Source organism: Schistocerca piceifrons, chromosome 2, assembly GCF_021461385.2.
Source record: "Schistocerca piceifrons isolate TAMUIC-IGC-003096 chromosome 2, iqSchPice1.1, whole genome shotgun sequence".
Lineage (NCBI taxonomy): Eukaryota > Metazoa > Arthropoda > Insecta > Orthoptera > Acrididae > Schistocerca > Schistocerca piceifrons.
In genome coordinates, this window is record NC_060139.1 from 296,575,929 (window position 1) to 296,603,294 (window position 27,366).

The 27,366-nt window shown below is 54.9% G+C and overlaps 61 non-coding genes across 61 annotated transcripts; 12 read left to right on the forward strand and 49 right to left on the reverse strand.

Moving 5' to 3' along the window:
• Positions 1-243: 243 nt before the first annotated feature.
• Positions 244-314, reverse strand: Trnag-gcc. The gene has a single exon. It is a non-coding gene; the product is annotated as a tRNA-Gly (tRNA).
• A 342-nt stretch (positions 315-656) lies between these two features.
• Trnag-ucc lies at positions 657-728 on the forward strand. The gene has a single exon. It is a non-coding gene; the product is annotated as a tRNA-Gly (tRNA).
• A 593-nt stretch (positions 729-1,321) lies between these two features.
• Trnai-aau lies at positions 1,322-1,395 on the reverse strand. The gene has a single exon. It is a non-coding gene; the product is annotated as a tRNA-Ile (tRNA).
• Positions 1,396-1,593: 198 nt separating this feature from the next.
• On the reverse strand, positions 1,594-1,665 carry Trnae-uuc. Its single transcript has one exon. It is a non-coding gene; the product is annotated as a tRNA-Glu (tRNA).
• Positions 1,666-1,970: 305 nt separating this feature from the next.
• Trnam-cau lies at positions 1,971-2,043 on the reverse strand. The gene has a single exon. It is a non-coding gene; the product is annotated as a tRNA-Met (tRNA).
• A 381-nt stretch (positions 2,044-2,424) lies between these two features.
• Trnag-gcc lies at positions 2,425-2,495 on the reverse strand. The gene has a single exon. It is a non-coding gene; the product is annotated as a tRNA-Gly (tRNA).
• Positions 2,496-2,837: 342 nt separating this feature from the next.
• Trnag-ucc lies at positions 2,838-2,909 on the forward strand. The gene has a single exon. It is a non-coding gene; the product is annotated as a tRNA-Gly (tRNA).
• Positions 2,910-3,502: 593 nt separating this feature from the next.
• On the reverse strand, positions 3,503-3,576 carry Trnai-aau. Its single transcript has one exon. It is a non-coding gene; the product is annotated as a tRNA-Ile (tRNA).
• Positions 3,577-3,774: 198 nt separating this feature from the next.
• On the reverse strand, positions 3,775-3,846 carry Trnae-uuc. Its single transcript has one exon. It is a non-coding gene; the product is annotated as a tRNA-Glu (tRNA).
• Positions 3,847-4,151: 305 nt separating this feature from the next.
• Trnam-cau lies at positions 4,152-4,224 on the reverse strand. The gene has a single exon. It is a non-coding gene; the product is annotated as a tRNA-Met (tRNA).
• Positions 4,225-4,605: 381 nt separating this feature from the next.
• Positions 4,606-4,676, reverse strand: Trnag-gcc. Its single transcript has one exon. It is a non-coding gene; the product is annotated as a tRNA-Gly (tRNA).
• A 342-nt stretch (positions 4,677-5,018) lies between these two features.
• Trnag-ucc lies at positions 5,019-5,090 on the forward strand. Its single transcript has one exon. It is a non-coding gene; the product is annotated as a tRNA-Gly (tRNA).
• Positions 5,091-5,683: 593 nt separating this feature from the next.
• On the reverse strand, positions 5,684-5,757 carry Trnai-aau. The gene has a single exon. It is a non-coding gene; the product is annotated as a tRNA-Ile (tRNA).
• Positions 5,758-5,955: 198 nt separating this feature from the next.
• Positions 5,956-6,027, reverse strand: Trnae-uuc. The gene has a single exon. It is a non-coding gene; the product is annotated as a tRNA-Glu (tRNA).
• A 305-nt stretch (positions 6,028-6,332) lies between these two features.
• On the reverse strand, positions 6,333-6,405 carry Trnam-cau. The gene has a single exon. It is a non-coding gene; the product is annotated as a tRNA-Met (tRNA).
• Positions 6,406-6,786: 381 nt separating this feature from the next.
• Positions 6,787-6,857, reverse strand: Trnag-gcc. The gene has a single exon. It is a non-coding gene; the product is annotated as a tRNA-Gly (tRNA).
• Positions 6,858-7,199: 342 nt separating this feature from the next.
• Positions 7,200-7,271, forward strand: Trnag-ucc. Its single transcript has one exon. It is a non-coding gene; the product is annotated as a tRNA-Gly (tRNA).
• Positions 7,272-7,864: 593 nt separating this feature from the next.
• On the reverse strand, positions 7,865-7,938 carry Trnai-aau. The gene has a single exon. It is a non-coding gene; the product is annotated as a tRNA-Ile (tRNA).
• Positions 7,939-8,136: 198 nt separating this feature from the next.
• Positions 8,137-8,208, reverse strand: Trnae-uuc. The gene has a single exon. It is a non-coding gene; the product is annotated as a tRNA-Glu (tRNA).
• A 305-nt stretch (positions 8,209-8,513) lies between these two features.
• Trnam-cau lies at positions 8,514-8,586 on the reverse strand. Its single transcript has one exon. It is a non-coding gene; the product is annotated as a tRNA-Met (tRNA).
• Positions 8,587-8,967: 381 nt separating this feature from the next.
• Positions 8,968-9,038, reverse strand: Trnag-gcc. Its single transcript has one exon. It is a non-coding gene; the product is annotated as a tRNA-Gly (tRNA).
• Positions 9,039-9,380: 342 nt separating this feature from the next.
• Positions 9,381-9,452, forward strand: Trnag-ucc. The gene has a single exon. It is a non-coding gene; the product is annotated as a tRNA-Gly (tRNA).
• Positions 9,453-10,045: 593 nt separating this feature from the next.
• On the reverse strand, positions 10,046-10,119 carry Trnai-aau. Its single transcript has one exon. It is a non-coding gene; the product is annotated as a tRNA-Ile (tRNA).
• A 198-nt stretch (positions 10,120-10,317) lies between these two features.
• Positions 10,318-10,389, reverse strand: Trnae-uuc. Its single transcript has one exon. It is a non-coding gene; the product is annotated as a tRNA-Glu (tRNA).
• Positions 10,390-10,694: 305 nt separating this feature from the next.
• On the reverse strand, positions 10,695-10,767 carry Trnam-cau. Its single transcript has one exon. It is a non-coding gene; the product is annotated as a tRNA-Met (tRNA).
• A 381-nt stretch (positions 10,768-11,148) lies between these two features.
• Trnag-gcc lies at positions 11,149-11,219 on the reverse strand. The gene has a single exon. It is a non-coding gene; the product is annotated as a tRNA-Gly (tRNA).
• Positions 11,220-11,561: 342 nt separating this feature from the next.
• Positions 11,562-11,633, forward strand: Trnag-ucc. Its single transcript has one exon. It is a non-coding gene; the product is annotated as a tRNA-Gly (tRNA).
• A 593-nt stretch (positions 11,634-12,226) lies between these two features.
• Positions 12,227-12,300, reverse strand: Trnai-aau. Its single transcript has one exon. It is a non-coding gene; the product is annotated as a tRNA-Ile (tRNA).
• A 198-nt stretch (positions 12,301-12,498) lies between these two features.
• Positions 12,499-12,570, reverse strand: Trnae-uuc. Its single transcript has one exon. It is a non-coding gene; the product is annotated as a tRNA-Glu (tRNA).
• Positions 12,571-12,875: 305 nt separating this feature from the next.
• Positions 12,876-12,948, reverse strand: Trnam-cau. The gene has a single exon. It is a non-coding gene; the product is annotated as a tRNA-Met (tRNA).
• A 381-nt stretch (positions 12,949-13,329) lies between these two features.
• On the reverse strand, positions 13,330-13,400 carry Trnag-gcc. The gene has a single exon. It is a non-coding gene; the product is annotated as a tRNA-Gly (tRNA).
• Positions 13,401-13,742: 342 nt separating this feature from the next.
• Trnag-ucc lies at positions 13,743-13,814 on the forward strand. Its single transcript has one exon. It is a non-coding gene; the product is annotated as a tRNA-Gly (tRNA).
• Positions 13,815-14,407: 593 nt separating this feature from the next.
• On the reverse strand, positions 14,408-14,481 carry Trnai-aau. The gene has a single exon. It is a non-coding gene; the product is annotated as a tRNA-Ile (tRNA).
• A 198-nt stretch (positions 14,482-14,679) lies between these two features.
• Positions 14,680-14,751, reverse strand: Trnae-uuc. The gene has a single exon. It is a non-coding gene; the product is annotated as a tRNA-Glu (tRNA).
• Positions 14,752-15,056: 305 nt separating this feature from the next.
• Trnam-cau lies at positions 15,057-15,129 on the reverse strand. Its single transcript has one exon. It is a non-coding gene; the product is annotated as a tRNA-Met (tRNA).
• A 381-nt stretch (positions 15,130-15,510) lies between these two features.
• Positions 15,511-15,581, reverse strand: Trnag-gcc. The gene has a single exon. It is a non-coding gene; the product is annotated as a tRNA-Gly (tRNA).
• Positions 15,582-15,923: 342 nt separating this feature from the next.
• Trnag-ucc lies at positions 15,924-15,995 on the forward strand. Its single transcript has one exon. It is a non-coding gene; the product is annotated as a tRNA-Gly (tRNA).
• A 593-nt stretch (positions 15,996-16,588) lies between these two features.
• Trnai-aau lies at positions 16,589-16,662 on the reverse strand. The gene has a single exon. It is a non-coding gene; the product is annotated as a tRNA-Ile (tRNA).
• A 198-nt stretch (positions 16,663-16,860) lies between these two features.
• Trnae-uuc lies at positions 16,861-16,932 on the reverse strand. The gene has a single exon. It is a non-coding gene; the product is annotated as a tRNA-Glu (tRNA).
• A 305-nt stretch (positions 16,933-17,237) lies between these two features.
• Trnam-cau lies at positions 17,238-17,310 on the reverse strand. Its single transcript has one exon. It is a non-coding gene; the product is annotated as a tRNA-Met (tRNA).
• A 381-nt stretch (positions 17,311-17,691) lies between these two features.
• Positions 17,692-17,762, reverse strand: Trnag-gcc. The gene has a single exon. It is a non-coding gene; the product is annotated as a tRNA-Gly (tRNA).
• A 342-nt stretch (positions 17,763-18,104) lies between these two features.
• On the forward strand, positions 18,105-18,176 carry Trnag-ucc. Its single transcript has one exon. It is a non-coding gene; the product is annotated as a tRNA-Gly (tRNA).
• Positions 18,177-18,769: 593 nt separating this feature from the next.
• Positions 18,770-18,843, reverse strand: Trnai-aau. The gene has a single exon. It is a non-coding gene; the product is annotated as a tRNA-Ile (tRNA).
• A 198-nt stretch (positions 18,844-19,041) lies between these two features.
• On the reverse strand, positions 19,042-19,113 carry Trnae-uuc. Its single transcript has one exon. It is a non-coding gene; the product is annotated as a tRNA-Glu (tRNA).
• Positions 19,114-19,418: 305 nt separating this feature from the next.
• Positions 19,419-19,491, reverse strand: Trnam-cau. Its single transcript has one exon. It is a non-coding gene; the product is annotated as a tRNA-Met (tRNA).
• A 381-nt stretch (positions 19,492-19,872) lies between these two features.
• Positions 19,873-19,943, reverse strand: Trnag-gcc. Its single transcript has one exon. It is a non-coding gene; the product is annotated as a tRNA-Gly (tRNA).
• Positions 19,944-20,950: 1,007 nt separating this feature from the next.
• Trnai-aau lies at positions 20,951-21,024 on the reverse strand. Its single transcript has one exon. It is a non-coding gene; the product is annotated as a tRNA-Ile (tRNA).
• Positions 21,025-21,222: 198 nt separating this feature from the next.
• Trnae-uuc lies at positions 21,223-21,294 on the reverse strand. Its single transcript has one exon. It is a non-coding gene; the product is annotated as a tRNA-Glu (tRNA).
• A 305-nt stretch (positions 21,295-21,599) lies between these two features.
• On the reverse strand, positions 21,600-21,672 carry Trnam-cau. Its single transcript has one exon. It is a non-coding gene; the product is annotated as a tRNA-Met (tRNA).
• A 381-nt stretch (positions 21,673-22,053) lies between these two features.
• On the reverse strand, positions 22,054-22,124 carry Trnag-gcc. The gene has a single exon. It is a non-coding gene; the product is annotated as a tRNA-Gly (tRNA).
• A 342-nt stretch (positions 22,125-22,466) lies between these two features.
• On the forward strand, positions 22,467-22,538 carry Trnag-ucc. The gene has a single exon. It is a non-coding gene; the product is annotated as a tRNA-Gly (tRNA).
• A 593-nt stretch (positions 22,539-23,131) lies between these two features.
• Positions 23,132-23,205, reverse strand: Trnai-aau. The gene has a single exon. It is a non-coding gene; the product is annotated as a tRNA-Ile (tRNA).
• Positions 23,206-23,403: 198 nt separating this feature from the next.
• On the reverse strand, positions 23,404-23,475 carry Trnae-uuc. Its single transcript has one exon. It is a non-coding gene; the product is annotated as a tRNA-Glu (tRNA).
• Positions 23,476-23,780: 305 nt separating this feature from the next.
• Trnam-cau lies at positions 23,781-23,853 on the reverse strand. The gene has a single exon. It is a non-coding gene; the product is annotated as a tRNA-Met (tRNA).
• Positions 23,854-24,234: 381 nt separating this feature from the next.
• Positions 24,235-24,305, reverse strand: Trnag-gcc. Its single transcript has one exon. It is a non-coding gene; the product is annotated as a tRNA-Gly (tRNA).
• A 342-nt stretch (positions 24,306-24,647) lies between these two features.
• Trnag-ucc lies at positions 24,648-24,719 on the forward strand. The gene has a single exon. It is a non-coding gene; the product is annotated as a tRNA-Gly (tRNA).
• Positions 24,720-25,312: 593 nt separating this feature from the next.
• On the reverse strand, positions 25,313-25,386 carry Trnai-aau. Its single transcript has one exon. It is a non-coding gene; the product is annotated as a tRNA-Ile (tRNA).
• Positions 25,387-25,584: 198 nt separating this feature from the next.
• Trnae-uuc lies at positions 25,585-25,656 on the reverse strand. The gene has a single exon. It is a non-coding gene; the product is annotated as a tRNA-Glu (tRNA).
• A 305-nt stretch (positions 25,657-25,961) lies between these two features.
• Trnam-cau lies at positions 25,962-26,034 on the reverse strand. Its single transcript has one exon. It is a non-coding gene; the product is annotated as a tRNA-Met (tRNA).
• A 381-nt stretch (positions 26,035-26,415) lies between these two features.
• Trnag-gcc lies at positions 26,416-26,486 on the reverse strand. The gene has a single exon. It is a non-coding gene; the product is annotated as a tRNA-Gly (tRNA).
• Positions 26,487-26,828: 342 nt separating this feature from the next.
• On the forward strand, positions 26,829-26,900 carry Trnag-ucc. Its single transcript has one exon. It is a non-coding gene; the product is annotated as a tRNA-Gly (tRNA).
• Positions 26,901-27,366: the final 466 nt, after the last annotated feature.

The window sequence follows — 27,366 nt, forward strand, 5'->3', positions numbered from 1 at the left end:
GTTGCAACGATAGGCAGCACTCCTTGTCGTTAAAGTTCAGAGCCTCGGAGGCACCCGGACCCGGCAACTTGTGAGGCCAGGCCGACGCTAGTCTGTAGAACATGATGCGAGCGTCCTAGTGGGGACCCGCGAGTGCTGCGTTCTCGGTCCTTCTCAAGGGAAATCCAGCTACACATTCTTGTGGATCGTGCATCTCAAGCGCTCAAGCCACGCGGCAGCATCATCGCGGGAAAAGCAAAATGATGCATCGGCCGGGAATCGAACCCGGGCCGCCCGCGTGGCAGGCGAGCATTCTACCACTGAACCACCGATGCTGGGGCCAGCGGTAACTTGACGCTGCTTCCCGAGCAGATGTCTCAAGGGAAAGTGGGACTGCCGTCAAGCGCCGTAGCATTCTGTGGGAAAGATGCTGCAGACGCTGAATCCTGCACTGCACTGCTTAAAAATGCCGCCAGAACGCGGTCCTCTGCGTACTCTTGCGTCGCCGGCGCCCAACTCTTGCCAAAGGATGCGAAATGTGCGCGGATACGCTGTCCGAATGCGTCTGGATGTGCTCCCCTAGCCTGCCTCGAAATGCGCCTGCCAGGTACGATCACCTTCCGCCGCTGCCGACTGGCGGGAAGCCGACACAGCGCGGACGCGCGGCGCTCGCTTGTGCGGTGGTGGTGTAATGGTCAGCATAGGTGCCTTCCAAGCAGTTGATCCGGGTTCGATTCCCGGCCACCGCAGCAGGCTTTTAATTTCGCGTATGAGTACTTTTGCCACGCGCTCTTAAATTATTGTTTTTTCGCCCTCTTACTCGCTGCATACCAGCCCTTAGTGTGTCTCGACTTGTCTCGACTTTGCTCAGCTGACGCGAGAGCTGACGCTCTCAAATCGGCCTTTATCAAAACGACAAGCACGAGAAACGACTGAGAGAGCTAAGGAGAGGCGAGGCGATGGACACACAGCACGCCCCCTTCATTTCACGGTGGCGTCTCCCTGACCGAATCGGGCTGTAGCTCCGAAAACAAAGGAGAAACAAAAATAGGAAGTAAAAGTGCAAATAGTGCCCTGTGTTCCCATGCGCTCACCCGCCCAAGTACTGACAAGGGCCAAAGTTGTTACGCATCGGCAATCGGACATTTTCTTTCATTTTCTCTTTATCGGTTGAGAACCAGTGTATTCAAGATATTATGGCCATTGCCGAGTGAATGCTGTAGCGCTTCCCGACGAGTCGGGTTCGGATCCTCTGTCAACTTCCACGCAGGGTGATGATCTTCTGGTCATCACACTCGCCAGCTGAAATCGGCGCTGCCTTTTCGTAGTAGTAAAGGAGTAGTGGCCCGTGGGGGGATCGAACCCACGACCTTCGCGTTATTAGCACGACGCTCTAACCAACTGAGCTAACGGGCCTCGGCAGATGCAGTTGCTCAGCCCTACGCTGGAAACAGGTGGCATGAAGCCATACACCATTTCTATGGTCGTCGTGTGTCTGCTTCCCTAGTCTATATTCTGCTGACGGTCACGAAACAGTAGCTATATTGCGAGCAGGACGGGAAACGGCCGCTCGGACAGCTCAAACCTGTCACGATTCGTGTGGAAAAAATTCCGTTCCGGTACCGGGAATCGAAACCGGGCCTCCTGGGTGAAAGCCAGGTATCCTAGCCACTAGACCACACCGGATGCGGCCGTTTCGTTCGACCGTTCGTACGGTCGCTTGTCGCATTTCGTGTCGAGTGCCGCGTCGGCGCCCCTCTCTCTTTGCGAGCATCTTTGCACATAGTGACTGGCAAGGCGCGCACCTCAAACGTCGCAGAGCAATGCTTTTGGCTTCATGCTCTGCTGGGAGAAGAGGAAAAGGGAAGCTGTAAGTAGCAATAACAGGAAGTAAACATTTTCCCGCTGAAGCGTTGAAACGTTGTGGATAACAAACAAGAAATACGTTGGCGCCCTAGCAACAGCACCACCATCAGTCACAGAAAATTAAATGCCCCGGGTGAGGATCGAACTCACGACCTTAAGATTATGAGACTTACGCGCTGCCTACTGCGCTACCGAGGCACGGGTGCACCGCTTGTCCTGCAAACTGGGTAAATGCCGTACCCAATATTAGACGTAGAGACACTGTACTTCCTGGATAACGTGTTCTGTTGCTACACGTGCACTGCCGGCCCAGTTGATTGCGGTGCTGCTGCAGCTGTTGCAACGATAGGCAGCACTCCTTGTCGTTAAAGTTCAGAGCCTCGGAGGCACCCGGACCCGGCAACTTGTGAGGCCAGGCCGACGCTAGTCTGTAGAACATGATGCGAGCGTCCTAGTGGGGACCCGCGAGTGCTGCGTTCTCGGTCCTTCTCAAGGGAAATCCAGCTACACATTCTTGTGGATCGTGCATCTCAAGCGCTCAAGCCACGCGGCAGCATCATCGCGGGAAAAGCAAAATGATGCATCGGCCGGGAATCGAACCCGGGCCGCCCGCGTGGCAGGCGAGCATTCTACCACTGAACCACCGATGCTGGGGCCAGCGGTAACTTGACGCTGCTTCCCGAGCAGATGTCTCAAGGGAAAGTGGGACTGCCGTCAAGCGCCGTAGCATTCTGTGGGAAAGATGCTGCAGACGCTGAATCCTGCACTGCACTGCTTAAAAATGCCGCCAGAACGCGGTCCTCTGCGTACTCTTGCGTCGCCGGCGCCCAACTCTTGCCAAAGGATGCGAAATGTGCGCGGATACGCTGTCCGAATGCGTCTGGATGTGCTCCCCTAGCCTGCCTCGAAATGCGCCTGCCAGGTACGATCACCTTCCGCCGCTGCCGACTGGCGGGAAGCCGACACAGCGCGGACGCGCGGCGCTCGCTTGTGCGGTGGTGGTGTAATGGTCAGCATAGGTGCCTTCCAAGCAGTTGATCCGGGTTCGATTCCCGGCCACCGCAGCAGGCTTTTAATTTCGCGTATGAGTACTTTTGCCACGCGCTCTTAAATTATTGTTTTTTCGCCCTCTTACTCGCTGCATACCAGCCCTTAGTGTGTCTCGACTTGTCTCGACTTTGCTCAGCTGACGCGAGAGCTGACGCTCTCAAATCGGCCTTTATCAAAACGACAAGCACGAGAAACGACTGAGAGAGCTAAGGAGAGGCGAGGCGATGGACACACAGCACGCCCCCTTCATTTCACGGTGGCGTCTCCCTGACCGAATCGGGCTGTAGCTCCGAAAACAAAGGGGAAACAAAAATAGGTAGTAAAAGTGCAAATAGTGCCCTGTGTTCCCATGCGCTCACCTGCCCAAGTACTGACAAGGGCCAAAGTTGTTACGCATCGGCAATCGGACATTTTCTTTCATTTTCTCTTTATCGGTTGAGAACCAGTGTATTCAAGATATTATGGCCATTGCCGAGTGAATGCTGTAGCGCTTCCCGACGAGTCGGGTTCGGATCCTCTGTCAACTTCCACGCAGGGTGATGATCTTCTGGTCATCACACTCGCCAGCTGAAATCGGCGCTGCCTTTTCGTAGTAGTAAAGGAGTAGTGGCCCGTGGGGGGATCGAACCCACGACCTTCGCGTTATTAGCACGACGCTCTAACCAACTGAGCTAACGGGCCTCGGCAGACGGAGTTGCTCAGCCCTACGCTGGAAACAGGTGGCATGAAGCCATACATCATTTCTATGGTCGTCGTGTGTCTGCTTCCCTAGTCTATATTCTGCTGACGGTCACGAAACAGTAGCTATATTGCGAGCAGGACGGGAAACGGCCGCTCGGACAGCTCAAACCTGTCACGATTCGTGTGGAAAAAATTCCGTTCCGGTACCGGGAATCGAACCCGGGCCTCCTGGGTGAAAGCCAGGTATCCTAGCCACTAGACCACACCGGATGCGGCCGTTTCGTTCGACCGTTCGTACGGTCGCTTGTCGCATTTCGTGTCGAGTGCCGCGTCGGCGCCCCTCTCTCTTTGCGAGCATCTTTGCACATAGTGACTGGCAAGGCGCGCACCTCAAACGTCGCAGAGCAATGCTTTTGGCTTCATGCTCTGCTGGGAGAAGAGGAAAAGGGAAGCTGTAAGTAGCAATAACAGGAAGTAAACATTTTCCCGCTGAAGCGTTGAAACGTTGTGGATAACAAACAAGAAATACGTTGGCGCCCTAGCAACAGCACCACCATCAGTCACAGAAAATTAAATGCCCCGGGTGAGGATCGAACTCACGACCTTAAGATTATGAGACTTACGCGCTGCCTACTGCGCTACCGAGGCACGGGTGCACCGCTTGTCCTGCAAACTGGGTAAATGCCGTACCCAATATTAGACGTAGAGACACTGTACTTCCTGGATAACGTGTTCTGTTGCTACACGTGCACTGCCGGCCCAGTTGATTGCGGTGCTGCTGCAGCTGTTGCAACGATAGGCAGCACTCCTTGTCGTTAAAGTTCAGAGCCTCGGAGGCACCCGGACCCGGCAACTTGTGAGGCCAGGCCGACGCTAGTCTGTAGAACATGATGCGAGCGTCCTAGTGGGGACCCGCGAGTGCTGCGTTCTCGGTCCTTCTCAAGGGAAATCCAGCTACACATTCTTGTGGATCGTGCATCTCAAGCGCTCAAGCCACGCGGCAGCATCATCGCGGGAAAAGCAAAATGATGCATCGGCCGGGAATCGAACCCGGGCCGCCCGCGTGGCAGGCGAGCATTCTACCACTGAACCACCGATGCTGGGGCCAGCGGTAACTTGACGCTGCTTCCCGAGCAGATGTCTCAAGGGAAAGTGGGACTGCCGTCAAGCGCCGTAGCATTCTGTGGGAAAGATGCTGCAGACGCTGAATCCTGCACTGCACTGCTTAAAAATGCCGCCAGAACGCGGTCCTCTGCGTACTCTTGCGTCGCCGGCGCCCAACTCTTGCCAAAGGATGCGAAATGTGCGCGGATACGCTGTCCGAATGCGTCTGGATGTGCTCCCCTAGCCTGCCTCGAAATGCGCCTGCCAGGTACGATCACCTTCCGCCGCTGCCGACTGGCGGGAAGCCGACACAGCGCGGACGCGCGGCGCTCGCTTGTGCGGTGGTGGTGTAATGGTCAGCATAGGTGCCTTCCAAGCAGTTGATCCGGGTTCGATTCCCGGCCACCGCAGCAGGCTTTTAATTTCGCGTATGAGTACTTTTGCCACGCGCTCTTAAATTATTGTTTTTTCGCCCTCTTACTCGCTGCATACCAGCCCTTAGTGTGTCTCGACTTGTCTCGACTTTGCTCAGCTGACGCGAGAGCTGACGCTCTCAAATCGGCCTTTATCAAAACGACAAGCACGAGAAACGACTGAGAGAGCTAAGGAGAGGCGAGGCGATGGACACACAGCACGCCCCCTTCATTTCACGGTGGCGTCTCCCTGACCGAATCGGGCTGTAGCTCCGAAAACAAAGGAGAAACAAAAATAGGAAGTAAAAGTGCAAATAGTGCCCTGTGTTCCCATGCGCTCACCCGCCCAAGTACTGACAAGGGCCAAAGTTGTTACGCATCGGCAATCGGACATTTTCTTTCATTTTCTCTTTATCGGTTGAGAACCAGTGTATTCAAGATATTATGGCCATTGCCGAGTGAATGCTGTAGCGCTTCCCGACGAGTCGGGTTCGGATCCTCTGTCAACTTCCACGCAGGGTGATGATCTTCTGGTCATCACACTCGCCAGCTGAAATCGGCGCTGCCTTTTCGTAGTAGTAAAGGAGTAGTGGCCCGTGGGGGGATCGAACCCACGACCTTCGCGTTATTAGCACGACGCTCTAACCAACTGAGCTAACGGGCCTCGGCAGATGCAGTTGCTCAGCCCTACGCTGGAAACAGGTGGCATGAAGCCATACACCATTTCTATGGTCGTCGTGTGTCTGCTTCCCTAGTCTATATTCTGCTGACGGTCACGAAACAGTAGCTATATTGCGAGCAGGACGGGAAACGGCCGCTCGGACAGCTCAAACCTGTCACGATTCATGTGGAAAAAATTCCGTTCCGGTACCGGGAATCGAACCCGGGCCTCCTGGGTGAAAGCCAGGTATCCTAGCCACTAGACCACACCGGATGCGGCCGTTTCTTTCGACCGTTTGTACGGTCGCTTGTCGCATTTCGTGTCGAGTGCCGCGTCGGCGCCCCTCTCTCTTTGCGAGCATCTTTGCACATAGTGACTGGCAAGGCGCGCACCTCAAACGTCGCAGAGCAATGCTTTTGGCTTCATGCTCTGCTGGAAGAAGAGGAAAAGGGAAGCTGTAAGTAGCAATAACAGGAAGTAAACATTTTCCCGCTGAAGCGTTGAAACGTTGTGGATAACAAACAAGAAATACGTTGGCGCCCTAGCAACAGCACCACCATCAGTCACAGAAAATTAAATGCCCCGGGTGAGGATCGAACTCACGACCTTAAGATTATGAGACTTACGCGCTGCCTACTGCGCTACCGAGGCACGGGTGCACCGCTTGTCCTGCAAACTGGGTAAATGCCGTACCCAATATTAGACGTAGAGACACTGTACTTCCTGGATAACGTGTTCTGTTGCTACACGTGCACTGCCGGCCCAGTTGATTGCGGTGCTGCTGCAGCTGTTGCAACGATAGGCAGCACTCCTTGTCGTTAAAGTTCAGAGCCTCGGAGGCACCCGGACCCGGCAACTTGTGAGGCCAGGCCGACGCTAGTCTGTAGAACATGATGCGAGCGTCCTAGTGGGGACCCGCGAGTGCTGCGTTCTCGGTCCTTCTCAAGGGAAATCCAGCTACACATTCTTGTGGATCGTGCATCTCAAGCGCTCAAGCCACGCGGCAGCATCATCGCGGGAAAAGCAAAATGATGCATCGGCCGGGAATCGAACCCGGGCCGCCCGCGTGGCAGGCGAGCATTCTACCACTGAACCACCGATGCTGGGGCCAGCGGTAACTTGACGCTGCTTCCCGAGCAGATGTCTCAAGGGAAAGTGGGACTGCCGTCAAGCGCCGTAGCATTCTGTGGGAAAGATGCTGCAGACGCTGAATCCTGCACTGCACTGCTTAAAAATGCCGCCAGAACGCGGTCCTCTGCGTACTCTTGCGTCGCCGGCGCCCAACTCTTGCCAAAGGATGCGAAATGTGCGCGGATACGCTGTCCGAATGCGTCTGGATGTGCTCCCCTAGCCTGCCTCGAAATGCGCCTGCCAGGTACGATCACCTTCCGCCGCTGCCGACTGGCGGGAAGCCGACACAGCGCGGACGCGCGGCGCTCGCTTGTGCGGTGGTGGTGTAATGGTCAGCATAGGTGCCTTCCAAGCAGTTGATCCGGGTTCGATTCCCGGCCACCGCAGCAGGCTTTTAATTTCGCGTATGAGTACTTTTGCCACGCGCTCTTAAATTATTGTTTTTTCGCCCTCTTACTCGCTGCATACCAGCCCTTAGTGTGTCTCGACTTGTCTCGACTTTGCTCAGCTGACGCGAGAGCTGACGCTCTCAAATCGGCCTTTATCAAAACGACAAGCACGAGAAACGACTGAGAGAGCTAAGGAGAGGCGAGGCGATGGACACACAGCACGCCCCCTTCATTTCACGGTGGCGTCTCCCTGACCGAATCGGGCTGTAGCTCCGAAAACAAAGGAGAAACAAAAATAGGAAGTAAAAGTGCAAATAGTGCCCTGTGTTCCCATGCGCTCACCCGCCCAAGTACTGACAAGGGCCAAAGTTGTTACGCATCGGCAATCGGACATTTTCTTTCATTTTCTCTTTATCGGTTGAGAACCAGTGTATTCAAGATATTATGGCCATTGCCGAGTGAATGCTGTAGCGCTTCCCGACGAGTCGGGTTCGGATCCTCTGTCAACTTCCACGCAGGGTGATGATCTTCTGGTCATCACACTCGCCAGCTGAAATCGGCGCTGCCTTTTCGTAGTAGTAAAGGAGTAGTGGCCCGTGGGGGGATCGAACCCACGACCTTCGCGTTATTAGCACGACGCTCTAACCAACTGAGCTAACGGGCCTCGGCAGATGCAGTTGCTCAGCCCTACGCTGGAAACAGGTGGCATGAAGCCATACACCATTTCTATGGTCGTCGTGTGTCTGCTTCCCTAGTCTATATTCTGCTGACGGTCACGAAACAGTAGCTATATTGCGAGCAGGACGGGAAACGGCCGCTCGGACAGCTCAAACCTGTCACGATTCATGTGGAAAAAATTCCGTTCCGGTACCGGGAATCGAACCCGGGCCTCCTGGGTGAAAGCCAGGTATCCTAGCCACTAGACCACACCGGATGCGGCCGTTTCTTTCGACCGTTTGTACGGTCGCTTGTCGCATTTCGTGTCGAGTGCCGCGTCGGCGCCCCTCTCTCTTTGCGAGCATCTTTGCACATAGTGACTGGCAAGGCGCGCACCTCAAACGTCGCAGAGCAATGCTTTTGGCTTCATGCTCTGCTGGAAGAAGAGGAAAAGGGAAGCTGTAAGTAGCAATAACAGGAAGTAAACATTTTCCCGCTGAAGCGTTGAAACGTTGTGGATAACAAACAAGAAATACGTTGGCGCCCTAGCAACAGCACCACCATCAGTCACAGAAAATTAAATGCCCCGGGTGAGGATCGAACTCACGACCTTAAGATTATGAGACTTACGCGCTGCCTACTGCGCTACCGAGGCACGGGTGCACCGCTTGTCCTGCAAACTGGGTAAATGCCGTACCCAATATTAGACGTAGAGACACTGTACTTCCTGGATAACGTGTTCTGTTGCTACACGTGCACTGCCGGCCCAGTTGATTGCGGTGCTGCTGCAGCTGTTGCAACGATAGGCAGCACTCCTTGTCGTTAAAGTTCAGAGCCTCGGAGGCACCCGGACCCGGCAACTTGTGAGGCCAGGCCGACGCTAGTCTGTAGAACATGATGCGAGCGTCCTAGTGGGGACCCGCGAGTGCTGCGTTCTCGGTCCTTCTCAAGGGAAATCCAGCTACACATTCTTGTGGATCGTGCATCTCAAGCGCTCAAGCCACGCGGCAGCATCATCGCGGGAAAAGCAAAATGATGCATCGGCCGGGAATCGAACCCGGGCCGCCCGCGTGGCAGGCGAGCATTCTACCACTGAACCACCGATGCTGGGGCCAGCGGTAACTTGACGCTGCTTCCCGAGCAGATGTCTCAAGGGAAAGTGGGACTGCCGTCAAGCGCCGTAGCATTCTGTGGGAAAGATGCTGCAGACGCTGAATCCTGCACTGCACTGCTTAAAAATGCCGCCAGAACGCGGTCCTCTGCGTACTCTTGCGTCGCCGGCGCCCAACTCTTGCCAAAGGATGCGAAATGTGCGCGGATACGCTGTCCGAATGCGTCTGGATGTGCTCCCCTAGCCTGCCTCGAAATGCGCCTGCCAGGTACGATCACCTTCCGCCGCTGCCGACTGGCGGGAAGCCGACACAGCGCGGACGCGCGGCGCTCGCTTGTGCGGTGGTGGTGTAATGGTCAGCATAGGTGCCTTCCAAGCAGTTGATCCGGGTTCGATTCCCGGCCACCGCAGCAGGCTTTTAATTTCGCGTATGAGTACTTTTGCCACGCGCTCTTAAATTATTGTTTTTTCGCCCTCTTACTCGCTGCATACCAGCCCTTAGTGTGTCTCGACTTGTCTCGACTTTGCTCAGCTGACGCGAGAGCTGACGCTCTCAAATCGGCCTTTATCAAAACGACAAGCACGAGAAACGACTGAGAGAGCTAAGGAGAGGCGAGGCGATGGACACACAGCACGCCCCCTTCATTTCACGGTGGCGTCTCCCTGACCGAATCGGGCTGTAGCTCCGAAAACAAAGGAGAAACAAAAATAGGAAGTAAAAGTGCAAATAGTGCCCTGTGTTCCCATGCGCTCACCCGCCCAAGTACTGACAAGGGCCAAAGTTGTTACGCATCGGCAATCGGACATTTTCTTTCATTTTCTCTTTATCGGTTGAGAACCAGTGTATTCAAGATATTATGGCCATTGCCGAGTGAATGCTGTAGCGCTTCCCGACGAGTCGGGTTCGGATCCTCTGTCAACTTCCACGCAGGGTGATGATCTTCTGGTCATCACACTCGCCAGCTGAAATCGGCGCTGCCTTTTCGTAGTAGTAAAGGAGTAGTGGCCCGTGGGGGGATCGAACCCACGACCTTCGCGTTATTAGCACGACGCTCTAACCAACTGAGCTAACGGGCCTCGGCAGATGCAGTTGCTCAGCCCTACGCTGGAAACAGGTGGCATGAAGCCATACACCATTTCTATGGTCGTCGTGTGTCTGCTTCCCTAGTCTATATTCTGCTGACGGTCACGAAACAGTAGCTATATTGCGAGCAGGACGGGAAACGGCCGCTCGGACAGCTCAAACCTGTCACGATTCATGTGGAAAAAATTCCGTTCCGGTACCGGGAATCGAACCCGGGCCTCCTGGGTGAAAGCCAGGTATCCTAGCCACTAGACCACACCGGATGCGGCCGTTTCTTTCGACCGTTTGTACGGTCGCTTGTCGCATTTCGTGTCGAGTGCCGCGTCGGCGCCCCTCTCTCTTTGCGAGCATCTTTGCACATAGTGACTGGCAAGGCGCGCACCTCAAACGTCGCAGAGCAATGCTTTTGGCTTCATGCTCTGCTGGAAGAAGAGGAAAAGGGAAGCTGTAAGTAGCAATAACAGGAAGTAAACATTTTCCCGCTGAAGCGTTGAAACGTTGTGGATAACAAACAAGAAATACGTTGGCGCCCTAGCAACAGCACCACCATCAGTCACAGAAAATTAAATGCCCCGGGTGAGGATCGAACTCACGACCTTAAGATTATGAGACTTACGCGCTGCCTACTGCGCTACCGAGGCACGGGTGCACCGCTTGTCCTGCAAACTGGGTAAATGCCGTACCCAATATTAGACGTAGAGACACTGTACTTCCTGGATAACGTGTTCTGTTGCTACACGTGCACTGCCGGCCCAGTTGATTGCGGTGCTGCTGCAGCTGTTGCAACGATAGGCAGCACTCCTTGTCGTTAAAGTTCAGAGCCTCGGAGGCACCCGGACCCGGCAACTTGTGAGGCCAGGCCGACGCTAGTCTGTAGAACATGATGCGAGCGTCCTAGTGGGGACCCGCGAGTGCTGCGTTCTCGGTCCTTCTCAAGGGAAATCCAGCTACACATTCTTGTGGATCGTGCATCTCAAGCGCTCAAGCCACGCGGCAGCATCATCGCGGGAAAAGCAAAATGATGCATCGGCCGGGAATCGAACCCGGGCCGCCCGCGTGGCAGGCGAGCATTCTACCACTGAACCACCGATGCTGGGGCCAGCGGTAACTTGACGCTGCTTCCCGAGCAGATGTCTCAAGGGAAAGTGGGACTGCCGTCAAGCGCCGTAGCATTCTGTGGGAAAGATGCTGCAGACGCTGAATCCTGCACTGCACTGCTTAAAAATGCCGCCAGAACGCGGTCCTCTGCGTACTCTTGCGTCGCCGGCGCCCAACTCTTGCCAAAGGATGCGAAATGTGCGCGGATACGCTGTCCGAATGCGTCTGGATGTGCTCCCCTAGCCTGCCTCGAAATGCGCCTGCCAGGTACGATCACCTTCCGCCGCTGCCGACTGGCGGGAAGCCGACACAGCGCGGACGCGCGGCGCTCGCTTGTGCGGTGGTGGTGTAATGGTCAGCATAGGTGCCTTCCAAGCAGTTGATCCGGGTTCGATTCCCGGCCACCGCAGCAGGCTTTTAATTTCGCGTATGAGTACTTTTGCCACGCGCTCTTAAATTATTGTTTTTTCGCCCTCTTACTCGCTGCATACCAGCCCTTAGTGTGTCTCGACTTGTCTCGACTTTGCTCAGCTGACGCGAGAGCTGACGCTCTCAAATCGGCCTTTATCAAAACGACAAGCACGAGAAACGACTGAGAGAGCTAAGGAGAGGCGAGGCGATGGACACACAGCACGCCCCCTTCATTTCACGGTGGCGTCTCCCTGACCGAATCGGGCTGTAGCTCCGAAAACAAAGGAGAAACAAAAATAGGAAGTAAAAGTGCAAATAGTGCCCTGTGTTCCCATGCGCTCACCCGCCCAAGTACTGACAAGGGCCAAAGTTGTTACGCATCGGCAATCGGACATTTTCTTTCACTTTCTCTTTATCGGTTGAGAACCAGTGTATTCAAGATATTATGGCCATTGCCGAGTGAATGCTGTAGCGCTTCCCGACGAGTCGGGTTCGGATCCTCTGTCAACTTCCACGCAGGGTGATGATCTTCTGGTCATCACACTCGCCAGCTGAAATCGGCGCTGCCTTTTCGTAGTAGTAAAGGAGTAGTGGCCCGTGGGGGGATCGAACCCACGACCTTCGCGTTATTAGCACGACGCTCTAACCAACTGAGCTAACGGGCCTCGGCAGATGCAGTTGCTCAGCCCTACGCTGGAAACAGGTGGCATGAAGCCATACACCATTTCTATGGTCGTCGTGTGTCTGCTTCCCTAGTCTATATTCTGCTGACGGTCACGAAACAGTAGCTATATTGCGAGCAGGACGGGAAACGGCCGCTCGGACAGCTCAAACCTGTCACGATTCATGTGGAAAAAATTCCGTTCCGGTACCGGGAATCGAACCCGGGCCTCCTGGGTGAAAGCCAGGTATCCTAGCCACTAGACCACACCGGATGCGGCCGTTTCTTTCGACCGTTTGTACGGTCGCTTGTCGCATTTCGTGTCGAGTGCCGCGTCGGCGCCCCTCTCTCTTTGCGAGCATCTTTGCACATAGTGACTGGCAAGGCGCGCACCTCAAACGTCGCAGAGCAATGCTTTTGGCTTCATGCTCTGCTGGAAGAAGAGGAAAAGGGAAGCTGTAAGTAGCAATAACAGGAAGTAAACATTTTCCCGCTGAAGCGTTGAAACGTTGTGGATAACAAACAAGAAATACGTTGGCGCCCTAGCAACAGCACCACCATCAGTCACAGAAAATTAAATGCCCCGGGTGAGGATCGAACTCACGACCTTAAGATTATGAGACTTACGCGCTGCCTACTGCGCTACCGAGGCACGGGTGCACCGCTTGTCCTGCAAACTGGGTAAATGCCGTACCCAATATTAGACGTAGAGACACTGTACTTCCTGGATAACGTGTTCTGTTGCTACACGTGCACTGCCGGCCCAGTTGATTGCGGTGCTGCTGCAGCTGTTGCAACGATAGGCAGCACTCCTTGTCGTTAAAGTTCAGAGCCTCGGAGGCACCCGGACCCGGCAACTTGTGAGGCCAGGCCGACGCTAGTCTGTAGAACATGATGCGAGCGTCCTAGTGGGGACCCGCGAGTGCTGCGTTCTCGGTCCTTCTCAAGGGAAATCCAGCTACACATTCTTGTGGATCGTGCATCTCAAGCGCTCAAGCCACGCGGCAGCATCATCGCGGGAAAAGCAAAATGATGCATCGGCCGGGAATCGAACCCGGGCCGCCCGCGTGGCAGGCGAGCATTCTACCACTGAACCACCGATGCTGGGGCCAGCGGTAACTTGACGCTGCTTCCCGAGCAGATGTCTCAAGGGAAAGTGGGACTGCCGTCAAGCGCCGTAGCATTCTGTGGGAAAGATGCTGCAGACGCTGAATCCTGCACTGCACTGCTTAAAAATGCCGCCAGAACGCGGTCCTCTGCGTACTCTTGCGTCGCCGGCGCCCAACTCTTGCCAAAGGATGCGAAATGTGCGCGGATACGCTGTCCGAATGCGTCTGGATGTGCTCCCCTAGCCTGCCTCGAAATGCGCCTGCCAGGTACGATCACCTTCCGCCGCTGCCGACTGGCGGGAAGCCGACACAGCGCGGACGCGCGGCGCTCGCTTGTGCGGTGGTGGTGTAATGGTCAGCATAGGTGCCTTCCAAGCAGTTGATCCGGGTTCGATTCCCGGCCACCGCAGCAGGCTTTTAATTTCGCGTATGAGTACTTTTGCCACGCGCTCTTAAATTATTGTTTTTTCGCCCTCTTACTCGCTGCATACCAGCCCTTAGTGTGTCTCGACTTGTCTCGACTTTGCTCAGCTGACGCGAGAGCTGACGCTCTCAAATCGGCCTTTATCAAAACGACAAGCACGAGAAACGACTGAGAGAGCTAAGGAGAGGCGAGGCGATGGACACACAGCACGCCCCCTTCATTTCACGGTGGCGTCTCCCTGACCGAATCGGGCTGTAGCTCCGAAAACAAAGGAGAAACAAAAATAGGAAGTAAAAGTGCAAATAGTGCCCTGTGTTCCCATGCGCTCACCCGCCCAAGTACTGACAAGGGCCAAAGTTGTTACGCATCGGCAATCGGACATTTTCTTTCATTTTCTCTTTATCGGTTGAGAACCAGTGTATTCAAGATATTATGGCCATTGCCGAGTGAATGCTGTAGCGCTTCCCGACGAGTCGGGTTCGGATCCTCTGTCAACTTCCACGCAGGGTGATGATCTTCTGGTCATCACACTCGCCAGCTGAAATCGGCGCTGCCTTTTCGTAGTAGTAAAGGAGTAGTGGCCCGTGGGGGGATCGAACCCACGACCTTCGCGTTATTAGCACGACGCTCTAACCAACTGAGCTAACGGGCCTCGGCAGATGCAGTTGCTCAGCCCTACGCTGGAAACAGGTGGCATGAAGCCATACACCATTTCTATGGTCGTCGTGTGTCTGCTTCCCTAGTCTATATTCTGCTGACGGTCACGAAACAGTAGCTATATTGCGAGCAGGACGGGAAACGGCCGCTCGGACAGCTCAAACCTGTCACGATTCGTGTGGAAAAAATTCCGTTCCGGTACCGGGAATCGAAACCGGGCCTCCTGGGTGAAAGCCAGGTATCCTAGCCACTAGACCACACCGGATGCGGCCGTTTCTTTCGACCGTTTGTACGGTCGCTTGTCGCATTTCGTGTCGAGTGCCGCGTCGGCGCCCCTCTCTCTTTGCGAGCATCTTTGCACATAGTGACTGGCAAGGCGCGCACCTCAAACGTCGCAGAGCAATGCTTTTGGCTTCATGCTCTGCTGGAAGAAGAGGAAAAGGGAAGCTGTAAGTAGCAATAACAGGAAGTAAACATTTTCCCGCTGAAGCGTTGAAACGTTGTGGATAACAAACAAGAAATACGTTGGCGCCCAAGCAACAGCACCACCATCAGTCACAGAAAATTAAATGCCCCGGGTGAGGATCGAACTCACGACCTTAAGATTATGAGACTTACGCGCTGCCTACTGCGCTACCGAGGCACGGGTGCACCGCTTGTCCTGCAAACTGGGTAAATGCCGTACCCAATATTAGACGTAGAGACACTGTACTTCCTGGATAACGTGTTCTGTTGCTACACGTGCACTGCCGGCCCAGTTGATTGCGGTGCTGCTGCAGCTGTTGCAACGATAGGCAGCACTCCTTGTCGTTAAAGTTCAGAGCCTCGGAGGCACCCGGACCCGGCAACTTGTGAGGCCAGGCCGACGCTAGTCTGTAGAACATGATGCGAGCGTCCTAGTGGGGACCCGCGAGTGCTGCGTTCTCGGTCCTTCTCAAGGGAAATCCAGCTACACATTCTTGTGGATCGTGCATCTCAAGCGCTCAAGCCACGCGGCAGCATCATCGCGGGAAAAGCAAAATGATGCATCGGCCGGGAATCGAACCCGGGCCGCCCGCGTGGCAGGCGAGCATTCTACCACTGAACCACCGATGCTGGGGCCAGCGGTAACTTGACGCTGCTTCCCGAGCAGATGTCTCAAGGGAAAGTGGGACTGCCGTCAAGCGCCGTAGCATTCTGTGGGAAAGATGCTGCAGACGCTGAATCCTGCACTGCACTGCTTAAAAATGCCGCCAGAACGCGGTCCTCTGCGTACTCTTGCGTCGCCGGCGCCCAACTCTTGCCAAAGGATGCGAAATGTGCGCGGATACGCTGTCCGAATGCGTCTGGATGTGCTCCCCTAGCCTGCCTCGAAATGCGCCTGCCAGGTACGATCACCTTCCGCCGCTGCCGACTGGCGGGAAGCCGACACAGCGCGGACGCGCGGCGCTCGCTTGTGCGGTGGTGGTGTAATGGTCAGCATAGGTGCCTTCCAAGCAGTTGATCCGGGTTCGATTCCCGGCCACCGCAGCAGGCTTTTAATTTCGCGTATGAGTACTTTTGCCACGCGCTCTTAAATTATTGTTTTTTCGCCCTCTTACTCGCTGCATACCAGCCCTTAGTGTGTCTCGACTTGTCTCGACTTTGCTCAGCTGACGCGAGAGCTGACGCTCTCAAATCGGCCTTTATCAAAACGACAAGCACGAGAAACGACTGAGAGAGCTAAGGAGAGGCGAGGCGATGGACATACAGCACGCCCCCTTCATTTCACGGTGGCGTCTCCCTGACCGAATCGGGCTGTAGCTCCGAAAACAAAGGGGAAACAAAAATAGGTAGTAAAAGTGCAAATAGTGCCCTGTGTTCCCATGCGCTCACCCGCCCAAGTACTGACAAGGGCCAAAGTTGTTACGCATCGGCAATCGGACATTTTCTTTCATTTTCTCTTTATCGGTTGAGAACCAGTGTATTCAAGATATTATGGCCATTGCCGAGTGAATGCTGTAGCGCTTCCCGACGTGTCGGGTTCGGATCCTCTGTCAACTTCCACGCAGGGTGATGATCTTCTGGTCATCACACTCGCCAGCTGAAATCGGCGCTGCCTTTTCGTAGTAGTAAAGGAGTAGTGGCCCGTGGGGGGATCGAACCCACGACCTTCGCGTTATTAGCACGACGCTCTAACCAACTGAGCTAACGGGCCTCGGCAGACGGAGTTGCTCAGCCCTACGCTGGAAACAGGTGGCATGAAGCCATACACCATTTCTATGGTCGTCGTGTGTCTGCTTCCCTAGTCTATATTCTGCTGACGGTCACGAAACAGTAGCTATATTGCGAGCAGGACGGGAAACGGCCGCTCGGACAGCTCAAACCTGTCACGATTCGTGTGGAAAAAATTCCGTTCCGGTACCGGGAATCGAACCCGGGCCTCCTGGGTGAAAGCCAGGTATCCTAGCCACTAGACCACACCGGATGCGGCCGTTTCGTTCGACCGTTCGTACGGTCGCTTGTCGCATTTCGTGTCGAGTGCCGCGTCGGCGCCCCTCTCTCTTTGCGAGCATCTTTGCACATAGTGACTGGCAAGGCGCGCACCTCAAACGTCGCAGAGCAATGCTTTTGGCTTCATGCTCTGCTGGGAGAAGAGGAAAAGGGAAGCTGTAAGTAGCAATAACAGGAAGTAAACATTTTCCCGCTGAAGCGTTGAAACGTTGTGGATAACAAACAAGAAATACGTTGGCGCCCTAGCAACAGCACCACCATCAGTCACAGAAAATTAAATGCCCCGGGTGAGGATCGAACTCACGACCTTAAGATTATGAGACTTACGCGCTGCCTACTGCGCTACCGAGGCACGGGTGCACCGCTTGTCCTGCAAACTGGGTAAATGCCGTACCCAATATTAGACGTAGAGACACTGTACTTCCTGGATAACGTGTTCTGTTGCTACACGTGCACTGCCGGCCCAGTTGATTGCGGTGCTGCTGCAGCTGTTGCAACGATAGGCAGCACTCCTTGTCGTTAAAGTTCAGAGCCTCGGAGGCACCCGGACCCGGCAACTTGTGAGGCCAGGCCGACGCTAGTCTGTAGAACATGATGCGAGCGTCCTAGTGGGGACCCGCGAGTGCTGCGTTCTCGGTCCTTCTCAAGGGAAATCCAGCTACACATTCTTGTGGATCGTGCATCTCAAGCGCTCAAGCCACGCGGCAGCATCATCGCGGGAAAAGCAAAATGATGCATCGGCCGGGAATCGAACCCGGGCCGCCCGCGTGGCAGGCGAGCATTCTACCACTGAACCACCGATGCTGGGGCCAGCGGTAACTTGACGCTGCTTCCCGAGCAGATGTCTCAAGGGAAAGTGGGACTGCCGTCAAGCGCCGTAGCATTCTGTGGGAAAGATGCTGCAGACGCTGAATCCTGCACTGCACTGCTTAAAAATGCCGCCAGAACGCGGTCCTCTGCGTACTCTTGCGTCGCCGGCGCCCAACTCTTGCCAAAGGATGCGAAATGTGCGCGGATACGCTGTCCGAATGCGTCTGGATGTGCTCCCCTAGCCTGCCTCGAAATGCGCCTGCCAGGTACGATCACCTTCCGCCGCTGCCGACTGGCGGGAAGCCGACACAGCGCGGACGCGCGGCGCTCGCTTGTGCGGTGGTGGTGTAATGGTCAGCATAGGTGCCTTCCAAGCAGTTGATCCGGGTTCGATTCCCGGCCACCGCAGCAGGCTTTTAATTTCGCGTATGAGTACTTTTGCCACGCGCTCTTAAATTATTGTTTTTTCGCCCTCTTACTCGCTGCATACCAGCCCTTAGTGTGTCTCGACTTGTCTCGACTTTGCTCAGCTGACGCGAGAGCTGACGCTCTCAAATCGGCCTTTATCAAAACGACAAGCACGAGAAACGACTGAGAGAGCTAAGGAGAGGCGAGGCGATGGACATACAGCACGCCCCCTTCATTTCACGGTGGCGTCTCCCTGACCGAATCGGGCTGTAGCTCCGAAAACAAAGGGGAAACAAAAATAGGTAGTAAAAGTGCAAATAGTGCCCTGTGTTCCCATGCGCTCACCCGCCCAAGTACTGACAAGGGCCAAAGTTGTTACGCATCGGCAATCGGACATTTTCTTTCATTTTCTCTTTATCGGTTGAGAACCAGTGTATTCAAGATATTATGGCCATTGCCGAGTGAATGCTGTAGCGCTTCCCGACGTGTCGGGTTCGGATCCTCTGTCAACTTCCACGCAGGGTGATGATCTTCTGGTCATCACACTCGCCAGCTGAAATCGGCGCTGCCTTTTCGTAGTAGTAAAGGAGTAGTGGCCCGTGGGGGGATCGAACCCACGACCTTCGCGTTATTAGCACGACGCTCTAACCAACTGAGCTAACGGGCCTCGGCAGACGGAGTTGCTCAGCCCTACGCTGGAAACAGGTGGCATGAAGCCATACACCATTTCTATGGTCGTCGTGTGTCTGCTTCCCTAGTCTATATTCTGCTGACGGTCACGAAACAGTAGCTATATTGCGAGCAGGACGGGAAACGGCCGCTCGGACAGCTCAAACCTGTCACGATTCGTGTGGAAAAAATTCCGTTCCGGTACCGGGAATCGAACCCGGGCCTCCTGGGTGAAAGCCAGGTATCCTAGCCACTAGACCACACCGGATGCGGCCGTTTCGTTCGACCGTTCGTACGGTCGCTTGTCGCATTTCGTGTCGAGTGCCGCGTCGGCGCCCCTCTCTCTTTGCGAGCATCTTTGCACATAGTGACTGGCAAGGCGCGCACCTCAAACGTCGCAGAGCAATGCTTTTGGCTTCATGCTCTGCTGGGAGAAGAGGAAAAGGGAAGCTGTAAGTAGCAATAACAGGAAGTAAACATTTTCCCGCTGAAGCGTTGAAACGTTGTGGATAACAAACAAGAAATACGTTGGCGCCCTAGCAACAGCACCACCATCAGTCACAGAAAATTAAATGCCCCGGGTGAGGATCGAACTCACGACCTTAAGATTATGAGACTTACGCGCTGCCTACTGCGCTACCGAGGCACGGGTGCACCGCTTGTCCTGCAAACTGGGTAAATGCCGTACCCAATATTAGACGTAGAGACACTGTACTTCCTGGATAACGTGTTCTGTTGCTACACGTGCACTGCCGGCCCAGTTGATTGCGGTGCTGCTGCAGCTGTTGCAACGATAGGCAGCACTCCTTGTCGTTAAAGTTCAGAGCCTCGGAGGCACCCGGACCCGGCAACTTGTGAGGCCAGGCCGACGCTAGTCTGTAGAACATGATGCGAGCGTCCTAGTGGGGACCCGCGAGTGCTGCGTTCTCGGTCCTTCTCAAGGGAAATCCAGCTACACATTCTTGTGGATCGTGCATCTCAAGCGCTCAAGCCACGCGGCAGCATCATCGCGGGAAAAGCAAAATGATGCATCGGCCGGGAATCGAACCCGGGCCGCCCGCGTGGCAGGCGAGCATTCTACCACTGAACCACCGATGCTGGGGCCAGCGGTAACTTGACGCTGCTTCCCGAGCAGATGTCTCAAGGGAAAGTGGGACTGCCGTCAAGCGCCGTAGCATTCTGTGGGAAAGATGCTGCAGACGCTGAATCCTGCACTGCACTGCTTAAAAATGCCGCCAGAACGCGGTCCTCTGCGTACTCTTGCGTCGCCGGCGCCCAACTCTTGCCAAAGGATGCGAAATGTGCGCGGATACGCTGTCCGAATGCGTCTGGATGTGCTCCCCTAGCCTGCCTCGAAATGCGCCTGCCAGGTACGATCACCTTCCGCCGCTGCCGACTGGCGGGAAGCCGACACAGCGCGGACGCGCGGCGCTCGCTTGTGCGGTGGTGGTGTAATGGTCAGCATAGGTTCCTTCCAAGCAGTTGATCCGGGTTCGATTCCCGGCCACCGCAGCAGGCTTTTAATTTCGCGTATGAGTACTTTTGCCACGCGCTCTTAAATTATTGTTTTTTCGCCCTCTTACTCGCTGCATACCAGCCCTTAGTGTGTCTCGACTTGTCTCGACTTTGCCTAGCTGACGCGAGAGCTGACGCTCTCAAATCGGCCTTTATCAAAACGACAAGCACGAGAAACGACTGAGAGAGCTAAGGAGAGGCGAGGCGATGGACACACAGCACGCCCCCTTCATTTCACGGTGGCGTCTCCCTGACCGAATCGGGCTGTAGCTCCGAAAACAAAGGGGAAACAAAAATAGGTAGTAAAAGTGCAAATAGTGCCCTGTGTTCCCATGCGCTCACCCGCCCAAGTACTGACAAGGGCCAAAGTTGTTACGCATCGGCAATCGGACATTTTCTTTCATTTTCTCTTTATCGGTTGAGAACCAGTGTATTCAAGATATTATGGCCATTGCCGAGTGAATGCTGTAGCGCTTCCCGACGAGTCGGGTTCGGATCCTCTGTCAACTTCCACGCAGGGTGATGATCTTCTGGTCATCACACTCGCCAGCTGAAATCGGCGCTGCCTTTTCGTAGTAGTAAAGGAGTAGTGGCCCGTGGGGGGATCGAACCCACGACCTTCGCGTTATTAGCACGACGCTCTAACCAACTGAGCTAACGGGCCTCGGCAGACGGAGTTGCTCAGCCCTACGCTGGAAACAGGTGGCATGAAGCCATACACCATTTCTATGGTCGTCGTGTGTCTGCTTCCCTAGTCTATATTCTGCTGACGGTCACGAAACAGTAGCTATATTGCGAGCAGGACGGGAAACGGCCGCTCGGACAGCTCAAACCTGTCACGATTCGTGTGGAAAAAATTCCGTTCCGGTACCGGGAATCGAACCCGGGCCTCCTGGGTGAAAGCCAGGTATCCTAGCCACTAGACCACACCGGATGCGGCCGTTTCGTTCGACCGTTCGTACGGTCGCTTGTCGCATTTCGTGTCGAGTGCCGCGTCGGCGCCCCTCTCTCTTTGCGAGCATCTTTGCACATAGTGACTGGCAAGGCGCGCACCTCAAACGTCGCAGAGCAATGCTTTTGGCTTCATGCTCTGCTGGGAGAAGAGGAAAAGGGAAGCTGTAAGTAGCAATAACAGGAAGTAAACATTTTCCCGCTGAAGCGTTGAAACGTTGTGGATAACAAACAAGAAATACGTTGGCGCCCTAGCAACAGCACCACCATCAGTCACAGAAAATTAAATGCCCCGGGTGAGGATCGAACTCACGACCTTAAGATTATGAGACTTACGCGCTGCCTACTGCGCTACCGAGGCACGGGTGCACCGCTTGTCCTGCAAACTGGGTAAATGCCGTACCCAATATTAGACGTAGAGACACTGTACTTCCTGGATAACGTGTTCTGTTGCTACACGTGCACTGCCGGCCCAGTTGATTGCGGTGCTGCTGCAGCTGTTGCAACGATAGGCAGCACTCCTTGTCGTTAAAGTTCAGAGCCTCGGAGGCACCCGGACCCGGCAACTTGTGAGGCCAGGCCGACGCTAGTCTGTAGAACATGATGCGAGCGTCCTAGTGGGGACCCGCGAGTGCTGCGTTCTCGGTCCTTCTCAAGGGAAATCCAGCTACACATTCTTGTGGATCGTGCATCTCAAGCGCTCAAGCCACGCGGCAGCATCATCGCGGGAAAAGCAAAATGATGCATCGGCCGGGAATCGAACCCGGGCCGCCCGCGTGGCAGGCGAGCATTCTACCACTGAACCACCGATGCTGGGGCCAGCGGTAACTTGACGCTGCTTCCCGAGCAGATGTCTCAAGGGAAAGTGGGACTGCCGTCAAGCGCCGTAGCATTCTGTGGGAAAGATGCTGCAGACGCTGAATCCTGCACTGCACTGCTTAAAAATGCCGCCAGAACGCGGTCCTCTGCGTACTCTTGCGTCGCCGGCGCCCAACTCTTGCCAAAGGATGCGAAATGTGCGCGGATACGCTGTCCGAATGCGTCTGGATGTGCTCCCCTAGCCTGCCTCGAAATGCGCCTGCCAGGTACGATCACCTTCCGCCGCTGCCGACTGGCGGGAAGCCGACACAGCGCGGACGCGCGGCGCTCGCTTGTGCGGTGGTGGTGTAATGGTCAGCATAGGTGCCTTCCAAGCAGTTGATCCGGGTTCGATTCCCGGCCACCGCAGCAGGCTTTTAATTTCGCGTATGAGTACTTTTGCCACGCGCTCTTAAATTATTGTTTTTTCGCCCTCTTACTCGCTGCATACCAGCCCTTAGTGTGTCTCGACTTGTCTCGACTTTGCTCAGCTGACGCGAGAGCTGACGCTCTCAAATCGGCCTTTATCAAAACGACAAGCACGAGAAACGACTGAGAGAGCTAAGGAGAGGCGAGGCGATGGACACACAGCACGCCCCCTTCATTTCACGGTGGCGTCTCCCTGACCGAATCGGGCTGTAGCTCCGAAAACAAAGGAGAAACAAAAATAGGAAGTAAAAGTGCAAATAGTGCCCTGTGTTCCCATGCGCTCACCCGCCCAAGTACTGACAAGGGCCAAAGTTGTTACGCATCGGCAATCGGACATTTTCTTTCATTTTCTCTTTATCGGTTGAGAACCAGTGTATTCAAGATATTATGGCCATTGCCGAGTGAATGCTGTAGCGCTTCCCGACGAGTCGGGTTCGGATCCTCTGTCAACTTCCACGCAGGGTGATGATCTTCTGGTCATCACACTCGCCAGCTGAAATCGGCGCTGCCTTTTCGTAGTAGTAAAGGAGTAGTGGCCCGTGGGGGGATCGAACCCACGACCTTCGCGTTATTAGCACGACGCTCTAACCAACTGAGCTAACGGGCCTCGGCAGATGCAGTTGCTCAGCCCTACGCTGGAAACAGGTGGCATGAAGCCATACACCATTTCTATGGTCGTCGTGTGTCTGCTTCCCTAGTCTATATTCTGCTGACGGTCACGAAACAGTAGCTATATTGCGAGCAGGACGGGAAACGGCCGCTCGGACAGCTCAAACCTGTCACGATTCATGTGGAAAAAATTCCGTTCCGGTACCGGGAATCGAACCCGGGCCTCCTGGGTGAAAGCCAGGTATCCTAGCCACTAGACCACACCGGATGCGGCCGTTTCTTTCGACCGTTTGTACGGTCGCTTGTCGCATTTCGTGTCGAGTGCCGCGTCGGCGCCCCTCTCTCTTTGCGAGCATCTTTGCACATAGTGACTGGCAAGGCGCGCACCTCAAACGTCGCAGAGCAATGCTTTTGGCTTCATGCTCTGCTGGAAGAAGAGGAAAAGGGAAGCTGTAAGTAGCAATAACAGGAAGTAAACATTTTCCCGCTGAAGCGTTGAAACGTTGTGGATAACAAACAAGAAATACGTTGGCGCCCTAGCAACAGCACCACCATCAGTCACAGAAAATTAAATGCCCCGGGTGAGGATCGAACTCACGACCTTAAGATTATGAGACTTACGCGCTGCCTACTGCGCTACCGAGGCACGGGTGCACCGCTTGTCCTGCAAACTGGGTAAATGCCGTACCCAATATTAGACGTAGAGACACTGTACTTCCTGGATAACGTGTTCTGTTGCTACACGTGCACTGCCGGCCCAGTTGATTGCGGTGCTGCTGCAGCTGTTGCAACGATAGGCAGCACTCCTTGTCGTTAAAGTTCAGAGCCTCGGAGGCACCCGGACCCGGCAACTTGTGAGGCCAGGCCGACGCTAGTCTGTAGAACATGATGCGAGCGTCCTAGTGGGGACCCGCGAGTGCTGCGTTCTCGGTCCTTCTCAAGGGAAATCCAGCTACACATTCTTGTGGATCGTGCATCTCAAGCGCTCAAGCCACGCGGCAGCATCATCGCGGGAAAAGCAAAATGATGCATCGGCCGGGAATCGAACCCGGGCCGCCCGCGTGGCAGGCGAGCATTCTACCACTGAACCACCGATGCTGGGGCCAGCGGTAACTTGACGCTGCTTCCCGAGCAGATGTCTCAAGGGAAAGTGGGACTGCCGTCAAGCGCCGTAGCATTCTGTGGGAAAGATGCTGCAGACGCTGAATCCTGCACTGCACTGCTTAAAAATGCCGCCAGAACGCGGTCCTCTGCGTACTCTTGCGTCGCCGGCGCCCAACTCTTGCCAAAGGATGCGAAATGTGCGCGGATACGCTGTCCGAATGCGTCTGGATGTGCTCCCCTAGCCTGCCTCGAAATGCGCCTGCCAGGTACGATCACCTTCCGCCGCTGCCGACTGGCGGGAAGCCGACACAGCGCGGACGCGCGGCGCTCGCTTGTGCGGTGGTGGTGTAATGGTCAGCATAGGTGCCTTCCAAGCAGTTGATCCGGGTTCGATTCCCGGCCACCGCAGCAGGCTTTTAATTTCGCGTATGAGTACTTTTGCCACGCGCTCTTAAATTATTGTTTTTTCGCCCTCTTACTCGCTGCATACCAGCCCTTAGTGTGTCTCGACTTGTCTCGACTTTGCTCAGCTGACGCGAGAGCTGACGCTCTCAAATCGGCCTTTATCAAAACGACAAGCACGAGAAACGACTGAGAGAGCTAAGGAGAGGCGAGGCGATGGACACACAGCACGCCCCCTTCATTTCACGGTGGCGTCTCCCTGACCGAATCGGGCTGTAGCTCCGAAAACAAAGGAGAAACAAAAATAGGAAGTAAAAGTGCAAATAGTGCCCTGTGTTCCCATGCGCTCACCCGCCCAAGTACTGACAAGGGCCAAAGTTGTTACGCATCGGCAATCGGACATTTTCTTTCATTTTCTCTTTATCGGTTGAGAACCAGTGTATTCAAGATATTATGGCCATTGCCGAGTGAATGCTGTAGCGCTTCCCGACGAGTCGGGTTCGGATCCTCTGTCAACTTCCACGCAGGGTGATGATCTTCTGGTCATCACACTCGCCAGCTGAAATCGGCGCTGCCTTTTCGTAGTAGTAAAGGAGTAGTGGCCCGTGGGGGGATCGAACCCACGACCTTCGCGTTATTAGCACGACGCTCTAACCAACTGAGCTAACGGGCCTCGGCAGATGCAGTTGCTCAGCCCTACGCTGGAAACAGGTGGCATGAAGCCATACACCATTTCTATGGTCGTCGTGTGTCTGCTTCCCTAGTCTATATTCTGCTGACGGTCACGAAACAGTAGCTATATTGCGAGCAGGACGGGAAACGGCCGCTCGGACAGCTCAAACCTGTCACGATTCATGTGGAAAAAATTCCGTTCCGGTACCGGGAATCGAACCCGGGCCTCCTGGGTGAAAGCCAGGTATCCTAGCCACTAGACCACACCGGATGCGGCCGTTTCTTTCGACCGTTTGTACGGTCGCTTGTCGCATTTCGTGTCGAGTGCCGCGTCGGCGCCCCTCTCTCTTTGCGAGCATCTTTGCACATAGTGACTGGCAAGGCGCGCACCTCAAACGTCGCAGAGCAATGCTTTTGGCTTCATGCTCTGCTGGAAGAAGAGGAAAAGGGAAGCTGTAAGTAGCAATAACAGGAAGTAAACATTTTCCCGCTGAAGCGTTGAAACGTTGTGGATAACAAACAAGAAATACGTTGGCGCCCTAGCAACAGCACCACCATCAGTCACAGAAAATTAAATGCCCCGGGTGAGGATCGAACTCACGACCTTAAGATTATGAGACTTACGCGCTGCCTACTGCGCTACCGAGGCACGGGTGCACCGCTTGTCCTGCAAACTGGGTAAATGCCGTACCCAATATTAGACGTAGAGACACTGTACTTCCTGGATAACGTGTTCTGTTGCTACACGTGCACTGCCGGCCCAGTTGATTGCGGTGCTGCTGCAGCTGTTGCAACGATAGGCAGCACTCCTTGTCGTTAAAGTTCAGAGCCTCGGAGGCACCCGGACCCGGCAACTTGTGAGGCCAGGCCGACGCTAGTCTGTAGAACATGATGCGAGCGTCCTAGTGGGGACCCGCGAGTGCTGCGTTCTCGGTCCTTCTCAAGGGAAATCCAGCTACACATTCTTGTGGATCGTGAATCTCAAGCGCTCAAGCCACGCGGCAGCATCATCGCGGGAAAAGCAAAATGATGCATCGGCCGGGAATCGAACCCGGGCCGCCCGCGTGGCAGGCGAGCATTCTACCACTGAACCACCGATGCTGGGGCCAGCGGTAACTTGACGCTGCTTCCCGAGCAGATGTCTCAAGGGAAAGTGGGACTGCCGTCAAGCGCCGTAGCATTCTGTGGGAAAGATGCTGCAGACGCTGAATCCTGCACTGCACTGCTTAAAAATGCCGCCAGAACGCGGTCCTCTGCGTACTCTTGCGTCGCCGGCGCCCAACTCTTGCCAAAGGATGCGAAATGTGCGCGGATACGCTGTCCGAATGCGTCTGGATGTGCTCCCCTAGCCTGCCTCGAAATGCGCCTGCCAGGTACGATCACCTTCCGCCGCTGCCGACTGGCGGGAAGCCGACACAGCGCGGACGCGCGGCGCTCGCTTGTGCGGTGGTGGTGTAATGGTCAGCATAGGTGCCTTCCAAGCAGTTGATCCGGGTTCGATTCCCGGCCACCGCAGCAGGCTTTTAATTTCGCGTATGAGTACTTTTGCCACGCGCTCTTAAATTATTGTTTTTTCGCCCTCTTACTCGCTGCATACCAGCCCTTAGTGTGTCTCGACTTGTCTCGACTTTGCTCAGCTGACGCGAGAGCTGACGCTCTCAAATCGGCCTTTATCAAAACGACAAGCACGAGAAACGACTGAGAGAGCTAAGGAGAGGCGAGGCGATGGACACACAGCACGCCCCCTTCATTTCACGGTGGCGTCTCCCTGACCGAATCGGGCTGTAGCTCCGAAAACAAAGGAGAAACAAAAATAGGAAGTAAAAGTGCAAATAGTGCCCTGTGTTCCCATGCGCTCACCCGCCCAAGTACTGACAAGGGCCAAAGTTGTTACGCATCGGCAATCGGACATTTTCTTTCATTTTCTCTTTATCGGTTGAGAACCAGTGTATTCAAGATATTATGGCCATTGCCGAGTGAA